This window comes from Saccostrea echinata, unplaced genomic scaffold (genome assembly GCF_033153115.1).
Source record: "Saccostrea echinata isolate AGI-Se365-2 ecotype Australia unplaced genomic scaffold, CSIRO_AGI_Sech_v1 ptg000046l, whole genome shotgun sequence".
NCBI lineage: Eukaryota > Metazoa > Mollusca > Bivalvia > Ostreida > Ostreidae > Saccostrea > Saccostrea echinata.
Window position 1 is genome coordinate 5,757,976 of NW_026889795.1, and position 16,203 is coordinate 5,774,178.

Genomic DNA, 16,203 nt, shown 5'->3' on the forward strand with positions numbered 1-16,203 from the left:
CATGGTTGAAAATGTCCCCCTACACATGCGTAATTTTAGTGGAATTATCAAATTCATTTCAAGAAAAAAAAGTAAGTTGATGAAAAAATTTGCTTATTTTATCTTTTTTATATACTTATAACATACTTTTCAATATAAAACATTTCTTATTTCAATTTTTTAAATAATTTATTTTATATTCCTCTTGTTAAAATCATAGGTCAAGATGTACTTAGAGCCATATTTATTGGCACAAACACAATTACAATAATTGGCAAAGGCACAACACATTATAAGAATCATCAATTGTTCATACATAAATACACAATATTTTAGTATAGAATGTGAGGCTATACATAATTATAAATCACACATCATTTGTATAATAATTATGTAATGCAATCATTTCTAGATGCAAGACATTTTTTAATAAGTGAGTGTGTTATTTTCAGTATTTCTGGACAATGGCTATTAATTAAAGCAAAGCTTAACTTTTTGAGTATGAGACATATTTGATATTTTTCCTTGAAAAAAAAAATCATCAAGTTCCTTTCAAAAGTTAACCTATGATTATTGTATTTATGGCAGCTGAATAGAAAATGAAATTCATCTTCAATCTCCCCTGTGTTGCAAATATTACAAAATCTTTTATCTGTGGGTATAGACAAATGTCTCCCTTTTTCTATGGCAAAGTTATGTGCACTAAGTCTCAACCTGCTAATAATTGATCTCTCTGTTTTCTTTTTTAATATATCAGTGTATCCACAGCGTTTGAAATTATTAAAAACAACTTGATAAAATTTTAGTTTTGATGAATTATGAATCTTTGCATATTCCTCTTGTAAGCATTGATCTAATATTCTTTGTTTTATGTTTCTCAGAAGTGATTTTATTGAATTTTCCTTTTTGGTAATGAATGAAAATCCTAACTTATTGAAAATTGAAAAAATATTTTTAGTCCATGAGTTTGTTTTGACTGTTGCTTTATAGATTTTAAATACTAAAGTATTCTTGGAAGTAATAAGATGGTTCCAAAATTTTATACTTGAAAAATGTATTCTTGTCCACAGGGGATGTCTACCTAAATCTGCTCTGCAGGGAGCATTAGTAGTTTTACAATGTACTCCTAAAATTTCCATAATAAACTTCATGTGAAATTTTTCAATTATAGAATTTTCACCAATGTTATTATAAATACCCCAGATCTCACAGCAATAAAGAAGAACTGGTGTTATAATTAAAGAAAAGTTTACGTATGAAAATTAGAAAGATATATTAATATACCTTTATCACCGTATCTTACAAAGGATTATTTCTCGGCGGGATATTGCATCACTCATGTAGACAGATATGGGGAACGTGGAAAATTTTAAATTAAATTGCCGACAAATATCAACATGGTTTAGTTTTTAAAGACAAACAACTTGCAGCATTGACACTTATACAGAAAAGTGAAGGTAATACGCTTGTTAATCTTCCTGTGATAAAGGACACGCATCTCCGCCTTCCGTACTACTTTCTAGACGTTGACAGAGGTATAAGTGGAGCGTAGCGGGAACGATAACTCTGGGTAGAGATTGGCCAACGTTGGGCCAATGTCATCGGTTACATTGGGTCAATGTTGGCAAATGGCATTGGCCCAATGTAAGTTTGCTCACAGTCCTCGCCAAATCTTTTTTTCAGTACATGGCCTTCGGGCAGGTTTAACCACTTTTCATGCCATTTCTATCGATCTATTGTCTCGCCATTAATATTGTTTTCAACCTGTACACTTTTTGTGTCTCCTTTGCAAAAGAGTTCCTTAGAAGGGGAATACCTAATTGAAGACCTACAGGTAATTGAAGACCTACGGAAGACCTAGGGAAGACCTACAAAAATATGGGCTATATACAGCAAAACTGATGTGATATTCTGATTAATCATGTCTTAAATATATTAAATACACAAAAAAGTTTTATAAAAAGAAGTTTTAAAGTGTATTTTTCAAGCTCGATATGGGGAACTATTTCTTCTCTCTGACGACCTACACAAGAACGATAACTCGCGTAAATAACAAATCAGCTGTTCACCAAAACAAATCAGAAAATTGTAAATAAATCAATAGTAAATGAAGAAAAATAGAATCATTGAAGATATTTAAAAAAAAAAAAACATCAAAGATGAAATAATAAAAGGGAATATTCAATTAGATATTATTTTATTTTGTAAAAATATAAATGAATAAAATAAAATAAAAACAAAAAACTTGACCAAAGCAGAGACATATACATATTATATAATACCATAATTTGATCAATCATAAAATATATGTATATTTTTAAATGATTTATTAAATTGTTATAACAAGTTTCCAGATCCTATGAGTGGACTTTTTTCTTTTTAACTGAATTCCTTTATTTCTTTTTTTTAAAATTTATTTTCAAAATTATCTTGGTATATCAATGTACAAATTAAATATTATAATTGAAATAAATATGTTTATGCTTTTGACAGAGTGTTAAAACTTATTAAATATAAGTTAACTAAAAAAAATCTTTAGTAATTTTTCTTAAAGATCAAAACCACAATCACTTACAAAATCTTCTTGTATTTCACTGAGCCTGAACAGCAAAAAATAATAATTTATTCAAAATATGCATACATTTCATTCAAGTGATTACATGCATGTTACTTGTTTCATTATAAAAAGAATTTGTATACTTTGTATGTAATTAACAAACAGAATAATTTCTTGCTGCTATCCATAAATTCATTGATTAATTCTGTATATTTTAAACTGTCGTGTTAATTTATATTTCATAAAATTCCACTTGAAAGTCTTCTTATATTCATATTTCAGCTAATATTTATTTTTCATGACATATATTGTTCTTATTTTAAGGAGATGTCAACCAGTGTAAGTTTCAAATCTTCTGTTTCCATTTCCTTTCAATTTTTTTAAGAAAAATATGTTCAAGATCGATTTTGGCTCTACATGTTAAAAAAATTCTTAATGTTTTGATTAGTATTTCTTGGCGTACATGACAGGTTATTTTAAAATTTAATACATTGTGTCATTTAATTTTTTTTAATTGTTCTTGCCACTGTAAGATAAATATGCTTTTGATTTAAAGGGAAAAAAGTGACCATTTTTTTTAAATGTTATCAAGCCACATGTAAAACTCATTGATTTTTTTATTTCTTCACGTAATAGCTTTAAAAAGTTATTTTAATTATATTAAGAAATCTAATTCTTTCCTGTAGCAGAGACAATGCGTATGCAAGAAGATTATAATATAATTCATAGATTTTTTTAGAATGTATCTTTGCTATGTTGACAGTAAATTAACTTCATCAAAGCAAGTGGGGTATGTTGATAATTGCAATCAAAACACGGATAATTATCCTCAGGGTGTGTATGTAACACATTAGTGCTGAAGCCTTTAGTTCAGAGCGATATCTTACTTTGCATGATTTATGACAAATCCACAGTATACATATCAATATTTCAGATTAGAATATTTAATATTTATTTAATATTTATCCCATAAAACATATTACATGTTTGAAGAATTGCAATATTTATTAAATATTGACTACAATAGGTATAATATGACAGAAACATCTCATGTGAAATAATTATTTTTATATATAAATCTCATCAAAATTCATATTCCAGCTTGTATCTTTATTATAAACATTGAAAAACTCAAAAAATATCATTTGGATTTTTTTTTATTTGTATATTCCCCTTTACCGATAATATAAACATGTGTTGTTGTTGTTTACAAATCAACCAGAGTTACCGTTCTTGCGATAGGTCTTCTGAGAGAAGAAATAGTTCCCCATACCGAGCTTGAAAAATACACTTTAAAACTTCTTTTTATAAAACTTTTTGTGTATTTTATATATTTAATACATGATTAATCAGAATATTACATCAGTTTTGCTGTATATAGCCCATATTTTTGTAGGTCTTCCCTAGGTCTTCCGTAGGTCTTCAATTACCTGTAGGTCTTCAATTAGGTAGTCATATATTGTTTTCAACGTGTATACTTTATGTGTCTCCTTTGCAAAAGAGTTCTTGGAAATCGCGGTAGAATAAACCATCGTTAAAATTTTATTTTGTGCTCCACTTTAGATGAAAAAATCTGACTTTTAAGTACATTTAATGTTATTGGTATTATTTAATTTGATAATAGTGAGGCTTAAGCCTCAGAGTTTACATGCCCTTCGGGCTTGTAAGTATGCAATTTCCACATGCCCGCTTCCAATTTTACCAGGTCCCGGGCATCGGACTCCCAGGATTTGTCGAAGACTGTGCTCATCGGCCCAATATTGGCCCGATATGTTGGGCCAACGTTGGCCCAATGTAAAGTGTGATTCTACAGATGTTGGTCCAACATTAAACCAACATTGGCCCAATGAATGCGACATTGGATCAATGTTGGACCAACATAATTAATTATTACATTGGACCAATGTTGGCAAATGACGTTGGCCCAATGTCAGTTAGTTCATCGGCCCAATGTTGGCCCGATATATTGGACCAACATTGGCCTAATGTGTAGTCAGACACAAATTTAATTGTTATAAATCTGCATATGAACTAATTCCATCGTCTCTACAATCAGAAAAAAATCTACCCCCAATCCTACTTGAAGATACAAGTTAGCTAAAATAAATAATAAGTAATATCAGGCTTGTTTAACTAGTTATATTTTATCAGAACAAAATAAATTATTAGTGATGGAGTTTATTGTTTTTACACAAGGGAATCAAATAAAAGTAGAAATAATAAATGTATTTTGAATATAATTTTTAATATAATTAAAACAATAAATACACTGTTCTAGTAATTTTGCCCTTTTTTAAGATTAAAATTTGTTTCTAGAACAGATTTCCAAAGTTTTCTACTCATTGTTACTTTATACACTTTTTTTTTTCGCAAATTCACTTGTTATTAGGTTTAACTTAATAACCAATCACTGTCCTCTGTTGCATTTTTGAACGCATTTCCTTCTTTCTTTCCTTGTCTGTTCTCATTTTTCCTTCATGATCACATGCAGTGGAATTGCTAATTTCCATAGGAATTCATTCGGCAAACAAGCGGTTATAGTTCGAACAGCTCCTTTAAATAAAAGTTAAATCCATTTAGCAAATCTCAAAATAAAGAGAAATGCTGAAAACAAACAGTAAAGTCGTAATTAATACAAGTTCATAGTGCAGAAAAAGCACAGTGATTAACAACTGAACTAGTTACATAAAACTTAGGCGAGCAAAGAAAAGGTAGAAGATGCATTTAGCATGTTTAGATAAACAAACTTTACATTTTGTGCATTAAAATCTTAAATAATTTGAGGTAAATATTTTATTTTTTATATGGTACTTACATTTCTGTATATGTGAAATATCTGGACACAGCTCTAAAAATCCACATTAAAGAGCACACATTTTAAAGCTCTCTTTTTTTACATAACATCTTCAACGTTCTTCTGTAGGAAACTTCCGTGATTAAAATGATGCAGATTTGACCATCCCGTCCTATCAGATATCACGATTACCATAGAAACTGGCCAGTCTCACGCTGTGAAAAACCCTGTCCTAATTGCTTGGTCATTAAATGTGCTCTTATCTTGGAATATGCTCCCTAAATCCGACACTTTAGAAAAATTATGTAATGTAAGTATTTATAGTGTGTTTGTCTGATATTTTCATTTTTATTTATTTATCTATTTATATTTTTGATATGCAGGTTAAATTAGATTTATGCATACTTGAATAAATTTTTATGTGATTCTCAAAAACATTTAATTTATTGTAGTGTTTGAAGATTTAAACATATTTTACGTTAAATTACTTGATATTTCACCAGATCATCATGCATGTTTATTTTGAACACACGGTATGTGTAACATTAAATATAAATAATTATATATATAACTATATATATTTTTTTCACTCTCTCTTTGTCCGATCTTATAACGAACTCTTCACGTGTTCCCTGAATTCTGACTTCGCCCCGATGTTGGTTCAACATTGTCTACCCAACATGATGTATCAAAATAAGGACATAATTCACAATGTTGGCCCAATGTTGGGCCAACGTTGCACTCCCAACAAACCCTGTCAACTTAGTGGTGACAAGCTAACAACAGTGGCCCAACGTTGGGCCAACGTTGTGTTCCCAACCAACCTCGGCTTCTGAGTAAAATAGTGTCGTGTTGACATTGGCCCAACCTCGGGCCAACGTTGTACCGGTATACCCAACGCCAACCATCATTTTATTTTAGATCTAAGGTAGATCACTAGTACTAGCTCTTACTGCATAAAACATATATACCATGGAATTTGCAGTACCAGGGAACTGGAATGAAATATGAAGATAACGAACAGTATTAAAGCTTAAAAGTCCATTCAAACAATAAAATCCGGAGCAGATCAAACACGGACCTCTTAAACACCAGAGGTGGGATCAGGTACCATGGAGGAGTGAGCATCCCCTGCCGACCGGTCACACCCGCCGTGTGCTCCTTGTCATGATCGGGAAATAACTGAAAAATCCGTAGACAATTCAGTGTGTAAATACTGGCCTAACAACTAGTATGAAAAACGTCGATCAGCATTTGACTTGATGATAGATTGAATTTGCTGAAGTCATTCTATCGACCAAAGAACTTGCGAAATGCATGATGACGTTAAACGAGACTGATATTTTTGTTTCATCAACTTGTTTGTCAATAACTTACCTTGTTTGAGAAATTGTTCGTAAGTAGAGCATTCTATTGCACATCGAATCAGCTGAGAGATATAGACCTCATATGTAGGTGATAAGGGTATATTGCTACATAAGTAAGAGACGTTGACGATTGAAAAGTTGAAGTCATCACGTTTATCATAAAGCTTTGTTGTTAGGTTACCATTAACGCCCTTTTCTATTAGAATATCCAAATATGAAACAGATGTGTCAGACTCTGTGGTATCGTTGTATAGTTACTGTTGAACAAGATAGTAGTACCACAAAACATCAGCAATTAAAATACCAACCATTTTGTGGGACTATTCAAAGTCTCATTAGACATGGTATAGTAATACAAGACAATAATAACACAAAACATCAGCCATTAAAACACCAATCATTTTGTGAGACTTTTCAAAGCCTCATAAGACATTGAATAGTAGTACAAGACAATAGTCCCACAAAACATCATCCATTTAAACATTTATCATTTTGTGGGACTATTCAAAGTCTCATAAGACATTGTATAGTAGTACAAGACAATAGTCCCACAAAACATCAGCCATTAAAACACCAATCATTTTGTGGAACTATTCAAAGTCTCATAAAACAATATGTAGTTGTACAAGACTTTAGTCCCACAAAACATCAGAAGTCAATATACTTATCATATGTGGGACTATTCAAAGTCTCATAAGACATTGTAAAGACAAAATTCCCACAAAATATTAGCCATTAAAACACCAGTCATTTTGTGGAACTATTCAAAGTCTCATAAAACAATGTATAGTTGTACAAGACTATAGTCGTCGCACAAAGCATCAGAAGTCAATATACTTATCACTTTGTGGGACTTTTTAAAGTCTTTTAGTACAAGACAGTAATCCCACAAAACCTCACAGATGTGTCAGACTCTGTGGCATCTTTTATTTTAAGCTCAATGGGATATATCGTGTCGACATAAGAATGGAAGTAACTATTGTTAATTGAGAATACGTCGTCGATGTACCTAAATGTTGAGTTGAAGGCCACAGCAAGCGTTTTCTTCTTCTCATGTATAAGATTTTGAATAAATTCTGCTTCATATGAATACAAAGATAGGTCTGCTAATAATGGGGCGGGATTGGTACCTATGGTAATTCCGACAGATTGTTGGAAGACCTGGTCTCCCAAAATTACATGAATATTGTCAATCAGAAACTCAAGCATCTATTTAATATCAATTTCAGAGTAACTGTGTGTACAATTAGAATGTTTTGAACAAATTTAAATAATTTTGCAAATGACCAATGACAAGATCAGTAAATTGACTAGTTCCATTTTTATTGAAAAAGCAGCTGTCAAAGACGTAAAGGAATGGTCGTATATAGAGTTGAAGATTCGTAAGTTTTGATGTTGTAGATTTTGGTAAAAATTTGTGATTTCAATTTTTTTCAAAAGTCCCTTGGAAGTTTTCAGTATCTACATCTAATTTACGCCACTTCTTGAATATATTGTTGTACAGTACTCCTGAAGTTTCTCCTTCACTGCTGTTAATATTTTAGTAAGGAGTAAAAAAAGAGGCTTGGTAGAAAATTTACTGGAACATGCCATGTATCTTTATTTGTAGGGATTTTTATGAAGTTTAGGAATCAAGAATAGGTGTGGTAAGAACTCTAGTATGCAGCTCATATAGTTATCCAGAACTTTTAAAACTGTAAATCATAAAATTTTGTATTTTTTGAAAGGGAATTGGATGAGACCTTAAAAACCGAGGTCCCGTGTCACAGTAGGCGTTGGCACAATAAAGAACCCACGCTGCTCAATGACCCTGAGTGCCGAGTATAGGTTTAAATTTGAAGCTTTATGATGACGTCTCTATATGAGTGAAAGATTCTCGAATGTGACGTAAAACAACATACAATCAATCAATCAATCGAAGGGGAATTTGTGGGGTCCATAGCCAAATATAAATATTGCATTCAAGTAGCAGATCAAGCTAAGGATTGCGTGGTTGGACCCCCATGGGATTTTCATAAAATTTATATAGTAAAATAACCAACAAATAACCGTGGACTTCCCCCCTCCCTGCTGGAAACTTGGATACCCTCCCCATGCAGGAAACAAGAATCCCTCGTAAAGTTGTTAATATGTACAAACACTGTAGGAAAGAAATCGGCTGGTTGCTGACAAGTGTCGCCCCGAATGAATATACAAAGCTAGAAAAATGAATGTTGCCTACCAAACTACACTGAAAATGAACTACAATGCATGATCGACATGTGTCAATGTCGATGGGGATGGGGAGGGAGTGGGGATATTTATATCTAATATATCATCATTCATCCATTCATGTACCTGGTACAATATATTACCTGTAAGCGATATCAGAAATATATAGACTTTGAATTGATTTTAATTTCTGTAATTGTGTTTAACTTAGCAACATTGCCTTCATTTTAGTTATTCAAGCTTTACTTTTCTGGATTCAGTGGCATTCTTCTGAAATAAAAAAAAAATCAATTTTTAAAAAGATATTACGATATTTACAAAATATGATCTTTATATATTGTATTATTTTCTTATTATAGATGATAAAGAATGGTATTTATGATATAGAATCATGAAAATACTAGTATATTATTTCAAAAGCTTTCTTAAAAAAGATGTACCAATAAATTACCATAACTATGTCCCCGTATCGAGGATTCGGGGGTATATAGTTTTTGCCCTGTCCGTACGTCTGTCTGTTTGTCCGCAAAAACTAACCTTGCCCACAACTTTTGACTGGTTGGAGCTATGACTTTCATATTTCACATGTGTATTCCTTGTGACAAGACCTTTCTTTGGGTACCATCAAATTTGACCTTTTGACCTGAAAGTTTGGCCCACATTTGCAAAATGTTATATGAGACTTTAACCTTGGCCATGACTTTTGAACAAATGGAGCTAGGGCTTTCATTTTTCGCATGTGTAATCCTTGTGACAAACCCTTCCTTAAAATGCCAACAATTAAAGCCCATTGACCTTGACCTTGGAGTTCGACCTACTTTTGAATAAACTTTAATCTTGGCTATAACGTTTGAACAGTTGGTGTCAGGGCTTTCATACTTCACTTGTGTATACCTTCCTTTACATTCCACCAACTTTGACCTCGACCTAGGAGTTTGACCATTTTTTGAAAAATTTTAACCTTGGCCATAATTTTTGAACAGTTGGTGCTAGGGCTTTCATATTTAACATGTCTAATCCTTGTAGCAAGACCTTCCTTTGGATACCAACCATTTTGACCCTTTGAACTTGATCTAGGAGTTTAACCTGCATTTGAAAAACTTAAACCTTTGCCATAACTTTGAAACAGTTGGTGCTAGGGCTTTCATACTTCACATACATAATTCTTGTGACAAGACCTTTCTTTGGATACCAACACCTTCGAACCTTTGTCCTTGACCTAGGAGTTTGACTTTCATTTGAAAAACTTTAACCTTGGCCATAACTTTTGAATGATTGGTGCTACGGCTTTTATATTTCACGTGTCTATTTCTTGTGAGAAGGCCTTTCCTTGGGCACCATTAATTTTGACGATTTGACCTTGATGTTTGACTTACTTTTGAAAATCTTTAACCTTTTCCATATTTATTCAATGGTTGCTGCTAGGGCTTTCATATTTCACAGGTATATTCCTCAGACAAGACCTTACTATTGGGTACTAACATATTTGATTTGCATTTGAGAAAGTTTAACCTTTGCTATAAGTTGCCATACGGGGGCATAATTGTTTCACAAACACATCTTGTTTTCAGAGGATCAAAACGAAAATCTGAGTTTGAGTTTGGACTCTATATAATCTGAAACTCTTAAATTATTTGAGAGTTATTTTTTGATAGCCTTATTTTTTTTTTTTTTGGACATACCGAAATTTAAAGGCCGAGGTTTTCAACCGGTCGGTTTTCCTCAGGTAAGTTTGGTGTGGGGTGGAGCTTAATTGAAACGGCTGTGAAGCCCCGAGGGAACCAACTGGCTTGTGTATACCTACCTATATACACAGGATGTTACCTGTATATTACCTGTAAATGTTTTCCTAAGACATAGTTTAACTTCGCGTGTTGGTCAATCGAAATGTTGATCGTCAAATTTATGAAATAAAACATGCTAATTTTTTTTTATGTAGACTGATTCCTTTAGTTCAATTCTTTTTTAAAAATATGTTTGAATAAAGGAGACAAGTTTAGTTTAATTTTGTGCGTTAATAAATTTCAAATCTTTAGTTGTAAGCTGGCGACACCGAGGGAAATAGTCGTTCACAAAACGAAAGTAGAAAAAAAACGCAGTCCTGAATAATTAAGTCTCTAAAACTTAGAAATCCTGTTTGAAGGCTAAATTTTGTAGAAAATATATAATAAATTAGATAAATATTTTTTTGTATAATTCCTATGTGATTAACCCATGACGCATGCATGTTCCGTAAAAATGGTCAAGGCATCCGCGTATTGTTTCTCCGACAGGTAGACGAAACGGGAATATAATCACTTTATCCTACTTTTTTCCTCGGGATACATAATTCTAAACATAACTTGTATATGCAATGACAACTTTTATAATAATGGCCTAACTTTCATCACCATGTCTCGAAGAAATATTACACGTCTTAAAATTTTTAACTTGGACAATATGACTATCTCATAATTATAAAAAAAGAAAAGAATTATTATTTTATTAAATTACGTGATGCTTCCAATGCAGGTCGGTATTTTCTGTTTTAAGTAAAATCGATGTACGTGTAAATTTGGATAATCTATACTGCATTATAAATTGTATTATAGTGAAATGAACCCCCCTTTCTTAATTACAAATTAAATAGATATATGACTGATTTTCTTATTCATTTATTTAATTATTTGACAGACTGATTAAATATAAATTATATATGGCTTATTGCTTTATCATAAAGTTAAAAAAAATAATATTAGCTCTGGCTGCTTCTTTATCACGATGTTATAAATTATATGCGGTAGGCATCAAAGACTGAATGTTAATTCAACGATCGGTACGATCCCCAGCCAAGGTATACAAGATATACACAACGGCTGGTAACAAAATGTCAATCAATTTTCAGTATCCAATCTCAGGCTTAATTTTATCTGATTGACAGGGGTTCAAAGACCAGGTAAAATTGAGGGCGGTGCTTATTTCCTCCCCCTTTAACTTACCGATTCGCTCATTATTTCTTGTTGTAATTTCTCTTGTTCTTCTGGCTTTAATTTCGACAGTTCTCGCTTGCAAACCTCGTCCAGAGTATTTCTTCCCAATGAGTTTTGAAATTGTAGCCTACAAAATAAAATAATATGAAACAATATACATGTAATATAATCTGATATAAAACAATATAATATAATATAATATAATATAATATAATATAATATAATATAATATAATATAATATAATATAATATAATATATAACTCGACATTTAGATATATCGACGATATGACGTATTGTCAATTAACAATGGTTATTTCCATTCTTATGTCGACACGATATATATATCCCACGATATATCCCGGTGAGCTTGAGCTAAAAGATACCACAGAGTCTGACACATCTGTTTCATATTTGGATATTTTACTTGAAAAAGACTTAATGGTAATCCAACAACAAAGTTTTATGATAAACGTGATGACTTTAACTTTTCAATCGTCAACTTTCCTTACTTATGCAGCAATATACCCGTATCACCTGCATACGGGGTTTATATCGCTCAGTTGATTCGATACGTCAGAGCATGCTCTTCGTATGAACAATTTTTAAAACGAGATAAGTTGTTGACAAACAAGTTGATGAAACAAGAATATCAGCAGTCTCGTTTAAACTCATCATTTCGTAAGTTCTATGGTCGATACAATGACCTTGTCAGCAAATACAATCTTTCATTAAGTCAAATGCTGACTGACTTTTTTCATACTAATTGTTAGGCCATTATTTACACACTGAATTGTCTACGGATTTTTTCGTTATTTCCCGATCATGACAAGGAGCACACTGCAGGTGTGATCGGTCGGCAGGGGATGCTCACTCCTTCATGGCACCTGATTCCACCTCTGATGTCTTAGAGGTCCGTGTTTGCTCTGCTCCTATTTTGTAATGTTTAATGGAAATTTGAGCTCGAATTCTGTTCGTTATCTCCACATATTTCATTTCCCCCACTTTAAAAGTAAATTTGCCGTGATTTTTGTCAGTTGATCGAATTTACGAATTTAAAAAAAGAAATTTTAGAATAGTAAAATACTTCTAGGGGGTGCCTTTAAATTCTTCAACAATACATTTACTGAATTAAATGATTACGGAACGATGATTGACTCACGGTGCCAACATAATTCTAGAGTCGTGGTTCTGAAGTATAAAGACATGTACGTTTATTTATAATAAATTTTTAATTTCTAAATAATATTTTAAAATGCAACTAACAATTTTACGGTTACATGCAAATTATTTGTCTTTGTTCATTCATGCGTAAAGTCCAGCGATGGGAGATAATTGATTATGCAAGGTGAAGCAAGCCAAAGTGCCCTAATTAAGAGATAATTAAGTGCTCTACCTTAAACATTGAAAGACGTTATATTTGTTTGATTAAGATTTCATTTAGAGAGAATTTATGTTCTGAATCTCTGATTATTACAGAGCTTACTGTATGGCAAAATTTTTACTGTGTCGCACGCAGAAAAAATGAATCGTTACTGTGTCGGGGAAAATTTTACTGTGTCGGGGCCGACACAGTAAAACAGCTTATGGAGAACCCTGTATGATTATGTAGCTAATAAATAGTCTATAATAAATAACTACTAAAAGTCTAGAACATTTTAGCTTTCAATATCTTGGCGTTTTATTGAATGCTGAGTTTGTATTACGTATATTAGTATGCCCGAAACATTCCGAATACGAGCGTTCAATATCGATCGTCCCGTTGTAAACAAAAAGTGTCGTCTGGTCAACCTCTCAAAGGCAAATTTATGATAGGTAGTGGCATTTAGGTAAGGTGTGTTTATTTCTCTTCCAACCGCTCGTGACATTTAGTGCGTCTAGACTCTGACGTCACATGATGTCGTATGTAAGTAGCATTACCAAACCGAAGTCTGAACAGTACTGATTTTAATGAAGAACGTTTTATTTACTATTTATCTGCAATATATCCGTTAAATCAAGGCGAGTTTATTTTTTGTTGATCTTTTGTTGTTATTCTCGCGAGAACGTAGCTTAACAAGCGATGCATTGTGTGTCCAGAATTACTGCAGAAAAATTCTATTGAATGAATGTGCAGTAGTCCGAATTTTCTCTTCGCCCAGGCGTTGTCGTGTAGATCTCGCAGTGACGAGCGGCGCTCGCTATTAGCCACAATAAAAGCTCAATAAGCATATCATAACGCTTGGTAGTATGGAAGGGAATTACCGCCAAAAGTCTATTTATCTTGCTTTTATTCTTATTCTGCCTACTTCTTTATTTTTTGTTATTATTGTAACTATATGTCACTTTATTGTTTCATATTCGTCTTTATTACATTTCACTTTGAACTTTTATCATTCTTCATTTTGTCCTTACATCTATGTTGCTTTATTCTTGAAAATACGTTCTTCTTTCTTTCAAATAGATACAGTTTCTTTAATAAATAATTATGATTATCTCTATTACAAATGTAAATTCAGTCATGCAAACCATGAAGCACATTCAACGAAGACGAATACATTAATGCTGCATTATAACGCTAGGTGGCAGGGTGTTCGCGGCGAGTGTTGGTAAAATTAGGTACGCAAACCCGGGCCGGAGTTATTCGAGATTTTTCAATTTTCTGCCTTAATACTTCATCAATCGAACCCAAATTTTCAAATGGTGTATGTTATAGGTTCAGGCATGTACCCGGTGTCGTTCCCCCTGACGGCTGGCTAGATGGTAAAACTTCCCCCGGAGGACTAGCTATATAGTGAGACTTCTCCAGGGGAAGTCTCACTACGAGTATATAGTCAGTCTTCACCCTTCATAGCGAAACTTTCCCCTTTAATTTAGAATATTTTTTTATAATTATAAAACAATGTTTATATACTAACGTTTTCAGTGTTTGGATGAAAGTTCTCCGTCCTATATGAATGAATAAATAAATAAATATATGAATAAATGATTAAAACATTTTAATAGTGATTTTTATAATTAAAACATTAATTTAACCATGCAGGTAAACATAGGTAAACTGCACGTTTCTACGGGTAATGGCCTCTTTACTGTTAAATTAATTGTGTCTAAATTTTCTTTTGATAAGAATCGTCTCGGAACAATACAATAATCTGCTGTGCACGATAAATTTTTAATGCGCGCTTTAATATTGATTCATTTGAAACTATACATTTATATATATATATCTATACTTATAAATAAATATATTTTGCAAATAAACTCCGAAACGGGTGCACTAGAGTTCTTACTTACTCCTCTAACACCACACTAGATACAAGCTGATGTCCGTAAACTATATTTAGATTTCACTCGCATAGTAAGTATCGTACATTAAATTCAAAGTCTACTTTCATTTTCTATAAACAGCCATGAAATAGCTAAAACGTGAGTACGGTGGCGTTTCCGGTTGGCGGATCTAAGTTACTGGCAATATTTAATGAAACTGACAACAAGCAATCGTTTATTTATTACATAAAACGTCATCACTGAATTATTCAATCAAAACTCGATTTAAATGATATAAAATAAATAAGTTGTGATAACCGATTAAAAAGGGAAATGTGCAAAATATTTTCGTCATTCACCGATCTTTATATTGACGGAAGCTTCTAGAACATCATACAGCATCGAACCCGATGTTAAGAAAAAAACGTGGCGATTATAGCTACATGACCATAAGAAAAAGCTTTTGTGTAAATGGTCATAGTTGAAATAATGGTAAATCACTGATAACACTATAAGTTGTGAATATAATTATATATCGAAAGACTATTACATATACATGTATGTAGTAGGTTTTCCTAATAAATTTATCGGTAAAATTTGTATATATTCCTTACTGAGAGCATCGTGGCAACGAACCCGAAGTACAATTTGCACTTCGTAATAAACTTGCTTACATGAAAAGAGAAAATTAATGAATAAGGTATTGTTCAAATACAATTAAAGATGTAAAAATTTGCGCTTTAATCAATGCACAGTTAATTTCTGAATACAATCTTTTATAGCTGCAATAATGTAGCCCTCTCCTTTTTTGAAGGAAGGGGGGGGGGGCGGAGAGAGAGGCCAGGCTACATTATTGCAGCTTAGACTTTTGTATCAAATACTCAGCCTATTCATAGGGCATTAAAAGCTAATTTTTACACAGGTACTTGGTTCTTGGTTTATAAAAATGTATACGTACCTTATTGATATGTAAAAAAGTAAAGTACATTTTTACATATCAATAAGGTACAAACATATTTATAAACCAAGACCCAAGTACCTGTGAATTTTTACCCCCTCCCCCCACTCGTTGTTTTTATCCT

General features: G+C 32.3%; 1 long non-coding RNA gene across 1 annotated transcript; it reads right to left on the bottom strand.

Moving 5' to 3' along the window:
• Positions 1 to 9,074: 9,074 nt before the first annotated feature.
• Positions 9,075 to 11,966, bottom strand: LOC133202266 (uncharacterized). The gene is made up of 2 exons (XR_009723237.1): positions 11,887 to 11,966; positions 9,075 to 9,178 (listed from the first exon to the last, which is right to left on the bottom strand). It is a non-coding gene; the product is annotated as an uncharacterized LOC133202266 (long non-coding RNA).
• Positions 11,967 to 16,203: the final 4,237 nt, after the last annotated feature.